Source organism: Anomalospiza imberbis, chromosome 1 (genome assembly GCF_031753505.1).
Source record: "Anomalospiza imberbis isolate Cuckoo-Finch-1a 21T00152 chromosome 1, ASM3175350v1, whole genome shotgun sequence".
In the NCBI taxonomy this organism is placed as follows: Eukaryota; Metazoa; Chordata; class Aves; order Passeriformes; family Viduidae; genus Anomalospiza; species Anomalospiza imberbis.
Window position 1 is genome coordinate 92,001,456 of NC_089681.1, and position 18,986 is coordinate 92,020,441.

Genomic DNA, 18,986 nt, shown 5'->3' on the forward strand with positions numbered 1-18,986 from the left:
CTATCTTTGATGCCTCTGTGGGCATATTCTTTTAACAAATGCACAAAACCCTTTAAAAATTTGTCAGCAGTATGAGATGTCTGTTTTTGCTGCTTGTGTTTTGAGAAGTGTGAGTGATTTTGCAAGTATCTTTTAAAAGAAAGAAAGATTTGAAACATTTCTGTTGTTGTTGTTGTTTAGACATTGCAAAGGAAAGTTCTGAACTGTATCTCTTCTTTTCCTGGCCATGTATCAAATACCTTGGAAAAACCAGCTAGATTTATGTTTGGGAGAAGAAGGTGGCAGAAGTATGTATGCGCATCTATCTCTTTGTATGAACACATGCACATATATGCAATATATGTGTAACTACACTTATATGAGAAATTAATGGATTAAATTTATCAGGCAGGTTGTTGCTGTGAGAGTTCTGTAGTTAGCAGCCACTTGTAAATTTAGCTTAAAAAAACATTGTAAAACAGCAGTAATATTCTATAGCTTTAATAATTGTACCTAATTTCAGGTTAAATTCATCTCTGCTTAGTACTTCTTTTACAAACAGTCTCACATTGTTTACAAAGATTGGCAAAGCTGATATTAATGGCCTGGGAAAATGGCCTTAATGGAAAAAGATGAAGAATATAGAAAACTAGTATAAGATTTTGAATGGAATTGTTGCTCCTTTGAATTGAAGCATTTTAATGTAAATGTAATAGTAAGTCAATTAAGATCTAATAAGGAGACGCAACTGATGAACGAGAAACTTTGATATTCCCCTATATGTCTTAATTCTCCTGTAAAAAATGCCTTGTATTCATAGTACAAGGAAATTCCATTATTATTTTATTAGCACTTTTAATGGAGCTTGTCCATTTGTAACTCCTGCTGTCTTCCTGCTCATATCCTTTGTGGTATTATATCAAAGTATTCTCAAATGATTTTGGCTGCAGTTGTGAGGAATTCTGCACTCTTTACAAATTAGTCATCACACAATGTGGAATGGAATATAAATGCTTAAATATATTTGCTTTTGATCTTTGTTTTAGGACCTTTAATATATTATTAAAAGTAGCACAATTGTTTGATGGGTGATTTTTGTACCTTCACTCTTTTGTTGCTTCCAAGCACATTCTGTGTATATATCTGAGAGTACAAGTGCAGCGGAAAGGACAAGTGAAAGTTTGTATTAAAGTTATGGCCTTTCCTTATTTTCCATTTGACAGTAAAGGTTTTCCTTCTCCTAACTACTTCCTATTTGTCGGCTGCAACAAGCTCGCTGCAGATTTCTTGCTCTGTGCTTGTAATTTCCACCTCAGCTTCCAATTTCACAAGTGTTGCAGTCTAGGGGAGGGCTATTAATTTCTGTATTAAGTCTAACATTAGTTGGGAATTCAGTTACTTGTAGTAGAGGTGTGTATTAGCTTTGCTCTAGTTCTGTTTTGTTTGATTTACATGGCCAAAGGATTTGAGGGCGGGGGGGCACATGTTGTTTGCTGTTTTGTAGATAATTTTCAGGAAGTGTAAAAAGGAGATTTCCCAATGACTTTGTGAAAGCATTGATGATGCAGGATCATGGCATGAGTGGTTGGAATTAGTGGCTTCCAGGATTATTACTTTGTTGATTAAAAGATTTTTCTCTGAGAGCCTTTTTAAATAGATAGAAAAAAAAACTTAAGGGTAAGTTGGTGCTTAGTAATAATAGTAGTTTAAGCAGATGTGAAAATCTCATGAGCTACAGTGGCTGAAACGGGACTTGCTACAAAGATTTGACAGTACTTCATCTTTTTAGGATGGGATATCTCATAGCAAGGAGAAAAATCAATCAGAAGAATCAATCAGAAAAATCAGAAAGTGTTCATTCTTCCATGCTGGTGTTTCACTCACTAAACCAGAAAGTGGTGTTTTGATGAAGTAGCTATACTAACCTTATTAACCTTGTTCCTATTTATGCATGGTCAGGAGGCCAATAGCTCTTGGAAACAGTATCTGTTCCCCTGAAAATGTTACCTCAATATATATTTGCCCATCGTGTAACTTAGAGACTCTTGAAAGACAGTTAAATGCTTGTGGTTCTTCATTCCCAGATGAAAAGCCAGTACTTTTATAGAGGTGGAAACAAGGATTTACTTTCCCTTCCACTTCAAGGTGTTGAGTCTTATCTTTTATCCAATGAGGCCTTAATTCAGCATCAGAGGAGGCAGAGTTTTTAAATTCCTCCTGCAGAAGGGATGGAAAAGCAGGAGATACTCTGCTGATATCAGGGGAGAATTAACTGAGCTCCTGTATTCTTTAATTCCTAAACAATTACTATCTAGTTGCCCTTCTCATTGTTCAGATGAAACAATTCAACAGCAGATCTCAAAAATTGCCCATTGGTTATATACTTCTCCTATCCAGGCAGATTTGATGTTGCTCTCTTTAACCTAGTGTTACTTTAGTGCTTCACAGAGCCTCTGACTACAGAACCTGTGGGTCTTTCAGATACTGTGCCACAGACAAAGCTCGTTTTAGCATCAATCTGGAATGCCTAGAAAATATATTGAATTCTTGATGTCAGACACATACAAAGAACTCTCTTTTCTCAGTTTTTTCTTTTGTTGCTCTTAAAATAAGTATCTTCTAAAATTCATTCTTTTCAGAACTAAATAATTACTTAGGAACTGCTGAGCAATATCTTGTTCCAGTTGTGTGATTGCCACGTGTTCAAACTGATTTCAGTTAGCATGTGTAAAAATATATAGCACTCTGATTGTAGATTAAGCCATTTCTTGTTCTGAAATACTTGCTTTTTCGTGTTTATGTAGAGTAAAAATAGGTATGGTCTGGCTTTCTTGAGAGTCAAGTTCTGATTGCTGTGTAACTTTTTTCTAGTTAGCCATAGAATAGCACTTCCAGTTTTATATACAGTTAATCTTTTTCTGGACCTATCAGAAAAAGATGATAAAATTGATATCCTCATAAAGCTGTTCCAACAGCAGCTTTAGTGTTTTTTAAAATGTCAAAAAAGATCATTGAGGAGTTATATTCTGGCCAGTTTTCTGCAAGCTCATTTAATAAAAGATTATGTTTGCACACAAGTAATTTCTGATGAATGTTTTTTGTGTGTACACTGTGAGGTTTCACTTTTCACACAGTAAGGATTTTATTCTGTCTGAAGTAGCTCATAAATAATGGAATTTTAGCTCTCTCTGAAATGACCCTTGCTCTTTAAAATTTGCAACCCAGTTTTTTTTTTAAGCTGGTAAAAGTAGTTGTTATAATAGTTCACCTGGTCAACACAAAAAGTTTTATAAGCTTAATAGGAGTTTCAGGATCCAGTATGCACCTAATGGCAAAATTCAGAAGTGCAGAGCCCTGGTGCCTTTTCTTTTTGTCAGATAATTTTAAGTATTCGGTCTAGCCCCGGAGTGGTTGATTGAAACTATAATCCTCAATTTTTGCTCTGCAGAAGAACGTTTTTACGAATTGTAAGCACAGTATATCAGAACTACTACACATTTTGCTGCTTTGCTTTCTTGGGAGGATACCCAGGGATACCTTAGGGCATGTCCATACATGTCCATACATGCCCCTCTCGCAGCATGGGGCTGTTACAGTGAGAAATCCTCTGAGAGCTGTGCTTAAAACTCAGTTCCCTATTTGCTTCTGCCTTTTGCAGCCCGAATCTCTTGCTGTAAAATAAGGCACGATCTATGAAAAAATAAGGTCATGTCTTATAGCTTTAGAGATTTATTTTTGCATATACTGTGTCCAGACCAGTAAGAAATATAGTCAACCCTCATGTGATTCGAAGAGTTTTTTGAGAGATTTTTTCCCAAACTGAAGGTGTGCTCAGGATTAAAAGAATTAGTTGCTGTTTCAAAATGTGCTGTAACTGATGCAATTCTGCTAAAATAATTGTAAAATCTTTAAGCCTCATGCTTCTAATGTTCTTTATTAATGTGTCCTGGAAATGTTAAAACACTCAAAAGAGCAAAACTCCTAGACAATGCCTGTATGTTTGGCAAGTTATATGGACCATTGTATTGTGATACACAATTAAGTGACAAAAAAGGTTTTCTTGGTTTTTTGGTTTGTTTGGTTTTTTTTGTCAGCTCTTAGCCTCATAAGCAATTTTGGAAAGCAGGGACTTCTGTCCTGTTGTCTTTGATAAGGGTAGATATGTGCGTAATTCACTCAAGGAACATTAATAACAAGATTAGGTAAGGCTATTCTTAAGATACTAATGGCTGCTGCCACTTAGACATCTATGATATTTTCAAGCAATTTTCTCAATAGTACACAGACCCTATTTTTAATGGAAAATAAGTAATCTAGTGTCAGTTTCCTTGAACTGAGGTTTCTTCTGCTGAATTCTTTAGCTCTCCTGGACAGTTGACACTTTGTGTCAGAAATTTTTCAAAAATTAAGCTACCACACATTGAAAGAGGCTGTAAGCAATGAGGGGGCAAAACTATTTTCACAGTGAAGCAGGCCGGGGCCACTCTGAAGCAGGTGGGATGTCTTTTGGCACTGCCTTAGGAGGTATATCTGTATGCTCTAAGTTGACAATAACATGGCATATTAATCATAGCAATGCCTAAGGCTGTGGCATTGTCTAGGAATCATCATGGGCACCTGTGTGAAACATAAAATATTGGAAAGCAAGTGTAAAGTGCCAGGTGAAGGGTGAGGGTTTGGAGTCAGCTGGCTTCTGATTAAAAAAACAACCTGTTAAGTCCTGCATTCCTTCCGTCTCTGCTGTTCTGGTGACCTCTGGGAATAACAGGCTGTGGCAGAGGAATGGAGGGTGTGGTGGTGGCACTGAGAACCAGCAAAACTGTCTTCACCAAGATGAGGACTCTTTAGCTCAACAGCAGAAACAGGGGGAGATGGGAAGTCAATCACTTAAGCTGGGACCAGTTTTCCTACTGATATGCTGCTTTCTTTCATTTTTCTCCCATGTACAGGGACTCCTTCACAAGTCAACTTGAATGAAAGAAATTCTGATGTCTATCAAAAGAAAATAGACATCACACTCTAACTAAAACGCCTTATATTAACTAACTTTCTAATGGCAGACATCACCACACTACTCTTGTGAATTAGATCCTAAAACTATTCTTTGAGGATGTGTCTGCACTGTGGGACAATGTGTTTCATAAGAGGACATGTAAATTGACATGCTGGACACTTGTAGAGTTGGAAGTGTTGCTATGAGAGTAGCTGGTGAAGGACTAAAATGCAGTTGAAACACTAAACATGTGGCAGGTGAGATTAACGTCCTTCTGTGTTGATAGTTCCAGATCACTCAGACTTGGACATCCTATGCGTTTGCTGCTGTCATCTTTAAAAGCTACTGGCATTAGGAAGTGGTATGTTTTACATGTGAGGCATGGCAGCTAGCATGTTTACATAAACCAAATTTGGATGATTTTTGGAGGCTGGAAATGAGAAATTACAGAACTGCTGAAAACCATAAGCAATTCTTACTGTTTTTCATAAGGGCAGTAATGTTTCTCGGTTATTAACTGTGTTTTGTAAGATGTGTGGTGGAAGTACTGTGAATGTGTAGGTTTTACTTTTGAGCCAGAAAAAAAGAAAGCAGTTTCATGGTACTCTGTCAGCCTTGAGATTTTTTTGGTAATTACTTGGGTATATGATGCTCATAATATATGAAAATAACAAAAATCCTTTTAACCTGCTTTCCATTTATTCCAGGAACAGCATTGTACTAAATTGTAAGGCAACTGTGAGGTTGCAATGCCTGTGATATAAGCCATGATCTGAATTTTCTAAAGGAGGTACTCTGAATTGTTGTTTTGTAAGACGAAAAGGTTTTTTAGGTTATTGCTGAAAAGGGCCTGAGCCTTTTGCTGTCTCCTGCCTTGAAATAGATTTTGGGTTTAATTTAAAATCTCAGATGTCAGATATGACCACCTTTTATGGAAATACTCTCATTGTAACCTACATCCATTCTTCTCTGTTCTCTTCTCTCATGTTCAGAGCTGCTTTTTGGAGGAGGTTACATAAAGCTGTTTTGTGCTCTTGATATGAAACGAGGCTTCAAAGAAGACTACTGAAAGAGAAAAGCAGTTTCTATTTGGAAGAGCCATGCAGTGGCCTTGTGCTAATGGCACACTTGAACATTACTTGATGATAGTGAAGAAAATCTAATGGTCTCAAAAGCTCCTGCTTATTCTTGACTTAACTCTAAGCTACATTGAAGTTTGTGCCATCGATAACACAGAGCGAGCTAATACAGAGATAATTTAGAAAAGGCTGTTCATATACCAGGAATTTTTTCAGGGTTTGTAGAGAATAGGCAAAGAAACAAGGCAAGCACTGCAACAAAAGGGCTTACTTCTCCATTGTATATGCTGTAGAAAAATACATATTTGCTCTGTCTTAATTCTGTAGCTGAAGTATTATGATTAAAGAATTGCAGTCTTATTTGAAGTGCATATTACATCCAGAAAATCAAGAAACAAAGAACCCAATTCCTGAATTTGTTGCTCTAAAACCAATGATTTAATGGTTGGTTTTGTTTTAGACAAAACCTAGAATATATACAGACAAGTATATATATTAGTAGATATGATTACTATTTTGGTTAAAACCATATTTAATGCTAGTTCCTTTTGCTGTAGTTGGACGTTTAAAGAATCTAACCTTGTCTGATGCTAACTGAATTGTTTGGGATTGTTACTTCTATTCCAGGACAGAAGCTTTTCCTTTTTTAGGATAGAGGTGTTTTTTCTATCTTTTTTAAATGGCCTTTCAAAAAATTGTTTAACAATAGTCTGTTAAATCATGTTTGTATCTATACACGAAGGTGTACGTGTCCTATATGTTGATCTATGGGCTTAGGTGTTGAACAAGGTGTCACAGGTACCAATATATTACTGAAATATCTTCATTAGTGATCTTGAGAACTGTTTTAACAAAAAAACTCATGAAATCCACATATGTCCCTCACCCCATGTAAAAATATGTATACCCTTTTCCAGTTTAACAATTGTGAAAATAGTGGTTATTTACTTCACAGTTTTCCTCCTTGGGTACAGCATGCAAATGCTACCTGGTATAGTAGATTGCCTGAAATAAGGATATTCTTTCTCAAAAAAAAAAAAAAAAAAAAAAAAAAAAAAAAAAAAAAAAGTAAAATAAGAGGCAGTTTTTACAGTGCCATATCAGCTCAAGGGAAACAAATTCTTTGATGCACATTAATCCTCTTGTTATTTTCTGGAGAAAGACATTACCTTTTGCAGCATGTCTTGTATCATTTATGTACCTTGTCCATCATTAATTGATCTGTTACTGAGCCAAAAATACAAAAAAGAAAGGTTTTAGGGTTTTTCAAATTAGTTTCTGGAAAACCTTGGCATCACAAAAAATAAACAGGCTCGATCCTGTTACAGTTTTTGAAAGCTCCCTTCAGTCTTGTGTTAGCATCAAAATCACATCAAAATGTGATGGAGTGTATAACTAGCATGGGCATTTCAAGTTCAGATATCTTTCCTTCTCTATTCTTTGAGACCACATTTGACCTCTACCTCTCTGGCTTTGCAGATTGTAGTGGATTGGATTTCCTAGTTATCTCCCACCTTTTTCCATTCCCAGCCCCTCTCTCTTTATTTATTCTATTTCCTTTTTTCCCCTCAAGAAACAAAAGGGTTTTTCCTTTATGTACCTTCTTTCTTTCAGTTTCTTTCTAACTATTCTCTCTTTAATACCTTCTTCAGGTACTAACATTGCATTCACACTCTATTTTTGTTCACCTGCCCTTCTGTTTTTCTTGATTATTTTCCTCTTTATGAAGCCCCTTAGTATTAAGCTGTGCTTTGTCATGGCATTGAAGTGGCTGTGGGAGGGGAAGTGTAGCAGTGCATGAGCACAGTGTTGTGGAAACCCATCCACAGAGGTGGTAGTAAAGCTCCCCATTATTCAAACTTTGCTATTGATGTAAGTATTCATATGACCAAGCTCTTGGACTTGCCTGCTTTTATCTAAGCACTTACCAAGAGCCTGAAGTTTAGGGAACTTCACTAGTAGATTGGAATTTACGTTCTGATCCCCATCTTCTCACTGGAAAACTGTGTACTGTAATTAATTTGACATGGTATTTTAAATTTTAGGTGTTAGGCATCAGTACTTTTATTACTGGAATATTTTGAGTAGTCATCTGGTACCCCAAATCTTGGCTAAGATTTTTACTTTCTTCCATGGAGTGAGGATATTCCATTTCTTCTTTGTTATCCCAGTTTAAAATTGTCTTTCATTGACCCTTTTGACATAATGTTGTGAAGGAGGTGTGGATTTTTTGTCTTTTTGTCTGATAATAAGGTATAATCTTCTGCACAGACTTGCATATATGCACATGCACACATGCACGAAACCCCATAATTAACAAAACCTTTGATTTGAGATTGATTCCAGTATCATCCAGAAATAATCTGGTGTCTTTTGCATAAATCGTACCAGGATAGGATCACATTTTCACCATTTGAAATAAGTCAGTGCTGGCTACTTATTTAATTTTCTGCTGTCATTTAAACTCTTGGAACTAGAAATACTCCATTAGTTTTTATTTTGTTATAATTTCCTCTCTGCACTATATTCCACTTGAAAGCATGAAGAGAGGTTAGTTACACAGTTGAAAAGAGAAATCTCAGTAAAGTGACCATGTAAAAGAATAGATATAATTTGGGTGTTAGATTGCTCTGCACAGGAAACTAATTCTCCTGCTGTCTCTCCATGCAGTGCAGTTTGGCTACTGTCAGTGTGAGCTCAATGCTCTGCTTTGAAGGGCAGCTGGAGGAGGAGTCTCCCATGTGCCAGCAAACCACATGGATTTTCCATGCATAATCTAGGTGATTGTCCTAGCTGTGTGTGAAATTCAGGTTTCTCTCAAACATGCTGTCAGTGGTTGTGCATTCAGTGTGCCTGTGTTGGAGGGAAACTCTCATGATCTTAGGGGACAGAGTGGTTGTATTTAGACATAGTTGGACAAGCATCCTGTGGCTTGTATTAATTGCTTATCCTTTCTGAGAACTGTGGAATGAGTGCTGAATTGTTGGAATACTCGATGCTGAGAATTTTAAACTTTCTCTGCTGAAAGGCACAGACTTGCAAGAGAGCACTGCATTTAACCTGAGGCTGTGGAGAAGACTTCCCAAATGGATTGACAGCACTGGGATTATGGGTGTGTAGTTGGTTAGAAGTGTGTAATATCACAGGATGGAAAACTTAGAGTTTGGGCTTTTAGAATATAGAAATAAATATGAAGCAAGATGGAGTTTTAGGGCAGAGGCAGGTTGTTCTTCTTCACCTTCTTCTTCCTTCTTCTTCATAGGTTTGGGTGATGTTTTGTAATTGGACTGAAAAGTCCTCATTGCGTGCTTTGAGGGATCAGTTATTGGGTTAAAAGGGAAAATAATCTAGGTGTCATTTCTTTATTGGATAATTTAGTTTTAAAAGACTTTGTAACAAGAGATAGTTAGCCATTTTATGCCTTGCTAATGAAAAACTGCAGAACTCATGGCTGTGAGGCTGCAACATTGATAAGAAATAATAAACACCTGACTCCGAACATGAAACACCGTCTGAAGTGCCTTCAATCCGGACCTCGACAGAAGTAGAAAATAAATACAGAGAACCCACAAACAATGTTGTCAGTTTTCTGATGACACTGTATACATGTTTACAGCAAAATTGGCAACATTAAGTTAAATGTCCCAGATACTAACATTTACTACTTGTGTGAATTATGGTAGACCTGAAAGACTTTCAAACCTTGGGCAAGGATGGAGACTCTGAGTCAGTAGACTTTGAGTTCAGCCTGCATTGTGAACATGCCACAGAGGTTTGGGGTCCAGTTCGGGGTGAAAGAAGCATCTTGAGCACACAATTCTATTTCAGTTGTACTTGAGCTTTTGTGCATCAGGAGGCAGGAGTGGCGCTGTCAGTAGGAAGGAGGTACAAACCTGGATTTTGTTATAAGTATACCTTAATAAAGCCTTTTTCATTCTTTTGATACAACATCTTAATTTTCTTAATATAATTTTTTTCCTCTGGTATTTTAAGAACATAGGAGAGTTTTCATCCAAAAAACTGTACACATCCAAAGAGGGATAAAAGAAACTATACATCCTTCCATGCATTTTTTGAGGGAAAGGCTCCAGTATGAGAGGCTTGTATGGTGACATCTTCTCTAGAATTTTCTTAAAAGTTCAAATTTTATGAGATTCCAGCATCCAAAAAAACCATCTTTCTAAGTTTTATTAGATTCTTTCTGTGATTCTAGAAACTACATCTCTTTGATTTGCATTATGTGAAGTATAAGGTGGTTGTGGGACTAATGACGAATTTAAGGTTTGGTATGTCATGATTATCAGAATAAAAATTGGGGGGGGGTGGGGGGTGGAGGGTATATCTCCTTACAGGAACAAAGGCATTACAGTTTCTTCGTGAGATATGTGGAATTTTGTACTACTACTGAAAACAAGTAAGAAGTTGATCTTGAAAGATAAGAGTTTATATAAATGCTGCTCTAGGTCATGTTTAATTTTTCTTCCACCCGTTTCTCATGCAATTATGACAGTCATACCTAGGCTCCAAGCCTTACAGAAAAAGATATGGATATGCAGGTAGTTTATGCAGGTCTTTAAAACAGAACGTGATATTTATTTTTTTACAAAAATGTATTTCTATAAAATTTGATATATTCTCTTATGTAACACACATGAGAGAAGTGTTGTGATAAAACACTTCATGCTGCAAACACAAGCAGTCATGCTAACAAATCCATTATTTGATACTGTCTTTCTAGTTCCAGGTAAAAGCACGTATGTGTTATTACTGCTGCTCATTTTTGCATCTCCTTTAATACTGATAGCATCATTTATTAAGTATGTGTATAGTATGGTGAATTATGCTTCTTCATGTCTTTTATTTTTTACAGGCTGATTTTTTGAGTACTAGGCCTGCTTTGTACAAAACCTTACAAGATGTAAGCCATCACTGTTTTCCATTGCAAACCCCAACCTGGTTTTCTATATAACATTTGCAGAAAATGTGTAATATAAAGCTAAAAACATGAACCATTTGTAAGTCCTGTGTGGGAACAGATATTAAATACCAATTCACGTGTCAGACAGACAGTGGCAGCTGCTTTGTTTATGTATGGCACGATCCCATATTAAATCAAATGGCAAGTGCACAGTTTGACAGGTGCTGTCATCAGTGCAAACATTAAACTCATTAAAAGCATTGCTTTTAATTTTTTATTTAAAGTACATATATTTGGTTCACAGAGCCTTTCCCAGTCAGAGCCTACAGCAGCAAGTACTAATTCTGCATCTTTTTTTTGGCCTAACAAAGCTTGCTGTGTTTGTGGCTGTTCCTTAGGGGCAGTGCCATGATGTTTATGGCACTGCACATTGTGTGTTAGGATCTGTGACCAGAAATTCCATTTAAGAGCACATCGCTCGGGATGGCACACAGTGGTCTTTTCATTTTGATTGATGGCTCTGGTTTTGCACCATCTGGCTTCTGATAGGCTGCATTAATCATATTCCAAACGATGAAAATTTAGACAGGATTATTTTAATGATGTACATTGAAAAGTGCATGATTGTATGTGTTTGTGTATTTAATTCCTTTAAGTTCCAGTCATATGAAAGAGTGCAACAAGCCTCTCATGCAGATTGGGTTACATAGGTCTCTAAATAAATCTTTACTTATGAATGCCCATATTTTGATTTTATTCCTAGTTTTAACTTTATTTCATTTTGCTTTCTATCATCTGTTTATAGTCCCTGATCACTGCCTTATGGGGATTTTTTTTGCTATTATGTTTGGTTAAGAACAGTGGACTTGTCTAAAGCATTTGAATTGCATCACAGGTGTTTTAAGTAAATCTTAAATTTTTTTTCTGATGCTTTTTTGATACACTGCAGTTCCTTGTTTCTTTTTAACCATAGCATGAGCTCCAAGAAACACAGAATATTCTGAGTTGTAAGGGACCCACAAGGACCATAGAGTCCAACTATTAAATTAATGGCTTATACAGGGATTGAACCTGCACCCTTGGTGTTACTAGCACCACGCTCTGGAACAGACTATCATCAGGTTTTAAATTCTATGTGTGCAGAACATCTCAAAATTGTCATATTTAAATTCACATCCTAAGGGAAAAAATAGTAACCTGAATTATAGATGCAATATATAAAACTCAGTAATTGGCCATATTTGAAAGCTTCTGAGAGAGTTTGACAATAGCATATTTAGGGTATTGTGTTGGTGGATTAGCAAAATTAAATCTCCCAATATGGAATTAAACAGCCAACATGCTGTTTAGTGTTCCAGATTTTATTCAGTTTTCTAATTTACAAGTAAAGCAATTATCTATGCACCTTCTCATTAGCTTGCTTTCATTCTGTCATAGTTTACAATTTAACTTAATGGGAAGATTTGGCCTCTGTTATATAATCTATGACATTGAAGCAATGAGCTAGTTGTTAGCTTTCAGAAACTGCTTAACTTCACTATTTAAAGTTTCAAAGACCACAGGATGAGAAGCTGCCCTGAATTCCCTTGCATCTATGGATCTAACACTCCATGAAATGGTGGATGGACAGCAATGCCATATACTCTTAAAAAGAAATCAAGTGAGCGCAGTTGCTTTATCCCCAAATCCAACATTTGCTGGTCCCACTGGGGTGGCTTTCTGAGATGTACCTCTCTTCCTCTCCAGTCAAATGCTGTGGAAGTATCACAGCCACCAATTTTTCATTGACAGCTATGAATTAAATTATTGTGGGGGGTTTTGTTTCATGTTTTAATTTTTTGTCCCATTTTCTCTCACTTCTCCTCTTGTAGTCTCATTTGCAGAGAGATGCAAATGGGTACCTGCAGAGCTTGCAGGTAATCTGATATCTTATATATATATACACACACACACTTTTCCCTTTGTTTTCCATGTGAAAATAATACCTTAAGGTATGGACGAATTCCATATATAACTTAGCAGGAAGGTGGAGCAAAATTCATCCATAACACCAACTAAAGCAAAATTTCCTGTTCTAATTTTATTTCTGCCAGGCTTGATGATGTGTCTCTGTAGAGCAGACGAGGTTTCTTTTGAGATAACTGGCATGAATTCTTTTAATTTAAAACTGTTCTTAGGGTTCAAGTTAACAGCATGTTAGAATGTTGTTTTACATATTATAGTAAGAAAGTTTTTGAGAAAGATTTTAGAAAATTCAGTCACTGTATTTAATAAAGATATATAGCTTTCTAAGGTCTAGCACTATGCAGATGCTGAGAGCATCCTGTCTCACATTTGCTCATTTCCATTTTTCTGCAAAACTCTACTTTTTCTGCTGTCTCCCTGTAACACGTTTATGTATTCGTGTACATTTATTTTAAAAACAAGTCCTGTCTGGTTTTTTACAGTCTCACAGCTTTTTAGAATACACATATGGGGTTGAGAGAACCATAATTCACCATTAATCTGTGTTAAATTAATTATGGATGCTGAAAATTAGGATAAAGAAAACCTGCTTAATCATTATTACAAAAGCACCATCTTCATTTGCTTGACAAGGAGGATGTTAAAATAAATTTCATGGCCACACTTCTGACCAGACTGCTCCCAGTGTTGAATTACAGTTCTCTAATAAGTCAACAAGTGATCTTGAGTAATTTTGCTGTGGCCTCACAGATACAGAACTCTCACCTTATTTTACATGAATCATTGTAATTAAAGTTCACCGCAGAGACATTATGGAAGTAAAAAGTTAAAGTCTTGCCAACAGGCATAGTCAGTATCTTCTCCTAAGCTGTTCATAAAAGCCTGGATCCTCAAGCTCAGAAGAGGCCTTCACTATGTATACTGCTCCTTGGTGTTCTCATTACCCATCTTCCAGCTTGGAATAGCAGCATCACTGTACATACACAGCACACATACACATAGCACATCACCATACACACACAGCACAGCAGCACACCATACTTGTGGAAGCTGGAGCAACCCAACACACTCTTGATAACAAAGGTCTGCAAAAGGACAATTGCTCATAGCAGCATTCTGAGAAGGATCCTCTGAGCTTTGTCAGATATGAGCAAGATATTCTGTGTTACAGAATACAAGATGTTCTGCATTATACTTCAAAACATGGAGGGAAAGGTAAAATATATATGGCAATGTCTTCCTGAGAATGGAAAAAATATTGATATTGTCATTCAAACACTGGGATGTAGTGTCAAAGGGTGAGATCAGGGCCTGTGGGATGGTTGATAGAAATCCCTAACAAGTGAAACATTTTTATGGTAGATCTCCTTTCATCTCCTTCCAAGTTTGTATATGCCACCTTAGGAAAGCAGCCCACAACAACTTGTCATACAGATTACTGGTATTTTCAACTTTCAGTAAGCAGCTCAATATGCAGAAACATTGTATTACCATATTTTCTGAAATGCAAGGCCTGCCTTTTCAGCTGAACAGCTCCAGTCGATCTTATCTTAGTCCATGCAGGTTTAATGAATTAGCTTCTTAAAGTCAGTGCAGTCAATTAATTCTGTAGAAATAGGCCTTACGTTGCTGTAGTGATGCTGCCTGTGTTTTTACAGCCACTGTGGTTTTTGTTTCATTTTCAATAGGGAGGATGGAGGAATTTGAATTTTGGGTTGTATTTTTGGGTTGAATTTTTGTTATGTTCTTTCTTAGTTTTATTGTCACTCTTTGTGTTGAAAGAAATGTAAAGAGTAAGTAAATACTCTAAAATCTGTTAAGTTTTACCTGCTTCTTTATTCATATTCTATTCTTTACAAAGCTTTCCAGTAACAATCAAAAGGGATGACTTCTAATGAACTCCTTTCCAGGAATATTTAATATACTATATCTGGTTTTGCTCTTCCTCTGATTATTAACAATTTTGTATCAGAAGCTAATGTACATTTATTTTAGGATGTTTGGATTTGGAAAACAGATACCATTGCTACTTATTTTTAAAATTTCTGTATTTTTGTATTTAAAAATAGACAGCATTTGAATGAATTTGATATAATAATCTAGGAAAGTATACATGCAAAGATTTTCTAGTTTATTAAAAAGGATTCTCACTTCCTTCAAACTGCATACAGGTTTTTGGTGCTTTTAAACCAACTCCTTTATATACACACTGCTTTGAGTACTTGCTTTTCTTGGGATGTGCATAGTTTTAAGGAGGGGGAAGCTCCATATGGATTGGTTTCTGAGGGTATGTAGCATAGGAGAAATGAATGGCAATTGTATGTGCTGTGCAAGCTCAGTGTGCCTAGTAAGAGCTTGGGTCTGTATGTTGAGATACTTTGGGGAAGCATGGCAAGTGAAACTACTTAGTGTAAAACCTTTGTAATGCCTCAAATATAAATCAAAGTCATGCAGTTATTAGTATTGAAATAGGATAATGTAATTGCCAAGAATGCTATTTTGTCTTTAGTGGTAGATAATATGCAACTGTATCACATACATATGCGTCATTTCTGTGAAGAATGCTCTCCAGACTATCTTTAGAAAGAGCTCTGCTGGGCCTTGTTTTTTTTTTTTTCCTTTACCTGATTCTGAGAAAATAATTTCACAAAGAGAAAAACACTGAGCCGATGAGAGGAGAAAGTTAATTGCCAGTATCTGTTGAGTGTATTTTCGTGGCAGCTGTGATTTTTGAGGAACAATTTTGTCTTTCACAATCTTTCAAAATCCCAGTTCCACTGATATAGTTGAAATCAGGTATCAGCATATTTTATTCTGGAAAGTAAGATAGCTTTTGATTCTAAGCTAAAGCCTATAAATCATCCAGAATCAAAAATTGCTAGCAGCTTATTTGTGGGGGGCAAAAGGAATTTGCATCATATAGGAAAAATAACAGGCATGTGAGGGTGTATGAGTGTATGGAGAAGACTTGGCTGACATGTATATGTGTGTCTAAGTCAAATACCAGTCCAAAGTTATTGTTCTGCTGTATTTCCTCAGCAGTGAACAACAAAGTGACAACTGCCGTAGTACTCAGGCACCATCTGTCTTGTGAACCCTGCCATTCTGTTCTTGCCTGAATATGATAAATTTTACCTTATTTTCCCAAGAAAATAAAAATAGTATTTAATCTACAGTTCAAAAGCTGGATCAATTCCAAGTGAGGCCCTGTTAGGAGTGATATCCCTTGTCTCTGGGGGTGTAAATTTGGGCTTACACCTAACTGTGTGTATATAAATATTGCAGATTTATTGCTGCTTGTGCTGTGCTATGCCACAAATGCAAGTCTGTATACAAACATGCTATATAACAACAAATCTTTTTAACAATCACAGTACTCTGTATCCACAATCAAGTAATTATTTTACATCTGAAGACTTTAAAGGTATTCTAATGGTCAGGGAACACAGGGAGGAATTAAGGTGGAATTCTGTTTGGTTTTGTAATTTAAACACTTTGCTGGTGGTATGTTGTGAGCAGTGCCTTTTTAGGTATTTTTTAATTCTAATTTCAGCATGGTGAGTTTTGAAATTACTGGGTATTTTTTCAAATGCAACCTTCCAATTTTCTTCCATAGAAACAAGACTTATTTAGGGAGGATTTTTCCCCCCAGAATTCCTAGTGAAATAGTGTTTATTTTGACTGTCTTATTGCTGCTTTTTCCACTGGCAAACATTTTCATCCTTTTCAGTTGTGCTAAGGTGTAACTGTACTCGTGGTCTCAGCCTGTGAATTATTATGCTGCACCACTTGCACAGTTAAATTGGACAGCAGCAGAAGTACCTGAAAGCCAGCTGGCTCCATGCACAGCTTTGTCCTACGAGGGGCCTAATGAATAGGCACTTAAAAATTGTAACCAAAGATCTGCATATGTCTCTGCAGAAACTTGAAGCACCTGCTTCATTTTTTAATTTAAACGTTTTTATAAAGTCTGCATAATCATAATCTTCCAGAGATACAGGATCTCCAGCATTAATTAAAAATTACACTGTGCCTTGAGAAAAGGTGACCTCATGTAAAAGACTAAATTATTTTCAAGCACTCTATTTTAAGAAAGTGATATCCACACTGCAAGCATTTGCAGTGAGCACGCATGAGAGAAGTCTGTGAAGCCATGAATCCCAATTGCTTGGATTTATGTACCAAATGACAGCAAACTGTATTTTAAAAACTGAACATAAGCTATCTTATGAAATTAGAAGATGCAGCATAATTTTCTACATGACTTCTATTAGTTACTTAGAATTTTATTTCTGGAAATTTTGTGAGTGCATTTTCATCTTGAAAGTATCTGTTTGGTATCATTGTTTTTCTTACACAAATGAAAGAAATCCTTTATTTTTTCTGTAAATATAAAAATATTGTAAGAATTTAATACAGGAAATGGCGAGGCAGCAGATTGTTTAGAAGGATAAGAAGATGTCTTCTCAGATGTGATTTTCTTGTTCTGCGTGCTCAGTTGTGTATCTACAAAAGGTGCAGTTCCCAGTGGAGCAGGGAGGCTGAGAGAGAGGTGGAGATGGTGCAGGGCTCTTTCTGGATATCCATAAGAAGCTCTGAAAGTGATCATCTAGGAAAAATAGCTACTTTTATAAAATAGAATTAAAAGAGGCATAGAGATAATGAATAAATCTTTCGACCCTTCAGATGATGAGAACCCCACATTCATGCACCATGGGACAGAGCTCAGCTGTTTTTTCACAGCATGCTGCACACATCCTGACTATGGAACAGTTTCCCTCTGGGGTACAGAAAAAATTACTCCTTGAATACAATTGGATCTCCTGTTCTAAAAACACCACAAAAGGTTATTGCTTTCTTTTACTTCAAAGGTTTTCCTTTAAAGTATTCTACAGAGTAGAACTTGTGCCCATGTATGTTATATGCTCTCTCTGCTCTCACTGAAATATTTCAGGTACAGAAAACCTAGAAAAAAATGCTAATGATGAAAGGAGTAATGTTGCAAATTCAGTCAGTTAAAGATTAAAAAAAAAATTGTAGTCAATGGCCCCCCTCTTCTAAAAGTGATAGGAAGAAGGAAATGCCCTTGTAAATGGTGTGCCTCATATAAACACTGTTTATGAATACCAAGGTGAATGTGACTTCAGATATACCTCAAGAGACTTACATATGAGAAAAACAGCAAGTGAAGAAACAAATGCTTAAGGAAAGAAAAAACAGTCCTACCAGACTCACTGTCTGCTTCACTTGGAGGAAAGACATAAATATTGTTTACCATATAACAGTGAAAAATGTGTGATGAATGTAGCAACTGCAAAACCTTCATTGTTCCCTCAGCTAAAACAAACAGAATGTGTAATTAGTTGGCTGTGTCTGCCTAATCCTAAATCCCAAGAAGGTTTGAATCATCGTCTGCCTGTTTTTTACATCATATTTCAGTTGTTTCAAATCATCTCCATGTTTGCGTCCACCAAACTTCTCAAAGCAGAAGAGAACAGTTAACACTGCCCTGACATGCTGCTCTTAGATAGTTACAAGGCAGCTTCCTATTTGTTTTTCATTGACTTAAAGCCATACCAGGGATTTTCAAATGTTTATAGTATTTTTTTTCACAGCCTTCAGCTTTGTACATTTGGTTTTATAGATGAATCTCAGTACTAACTTTAATTTGTGGGGGGATTTTTTATTATTTATTCTTGCTTAATGAGGCAGTTAATCTATTTGAATTTGTATCTTCTGAAGTTAAATTCACTTCCAGTTAGCTGTAGGACACAAGGTTAAAATGTTTTGTTTTATATTTGCAAGGTCAAATTAAATATAAAGCCATTTTGTGGATGCACAATAAATTACTGATGTTATTTCTGCGTCAGAATGGGGGAAACTTTGGATTAGAATTACTATAAACTAAAATCTTGCTTTAACCAGAAGGACTCTTGAATGAGATAGTACCTTTACAGATATTGCTTGGGTTTTTTTTTTTTTAGATAAAACTTCATGAAAGTGTATTTTCCTCTTCTGTACCTTCTTGTCCAAGTTTAACTGTTATATGTTT

General features: G+C 36.2%; 1 protein-coding gene across 3 annotated transcripts in view; it reads left to right on the plus strand.

The window, feature by feature from the left end:
- The window catches only part of CDKAL1 (CDK5 regulatory subunit associated protein 1 like 1), a 386,114-nt gene that overhangs the window by 298,412 nt on the left and 68,716 nt on the right, over positions 1-18,986 (plus strand). The window lies entirely within an intron of this gene.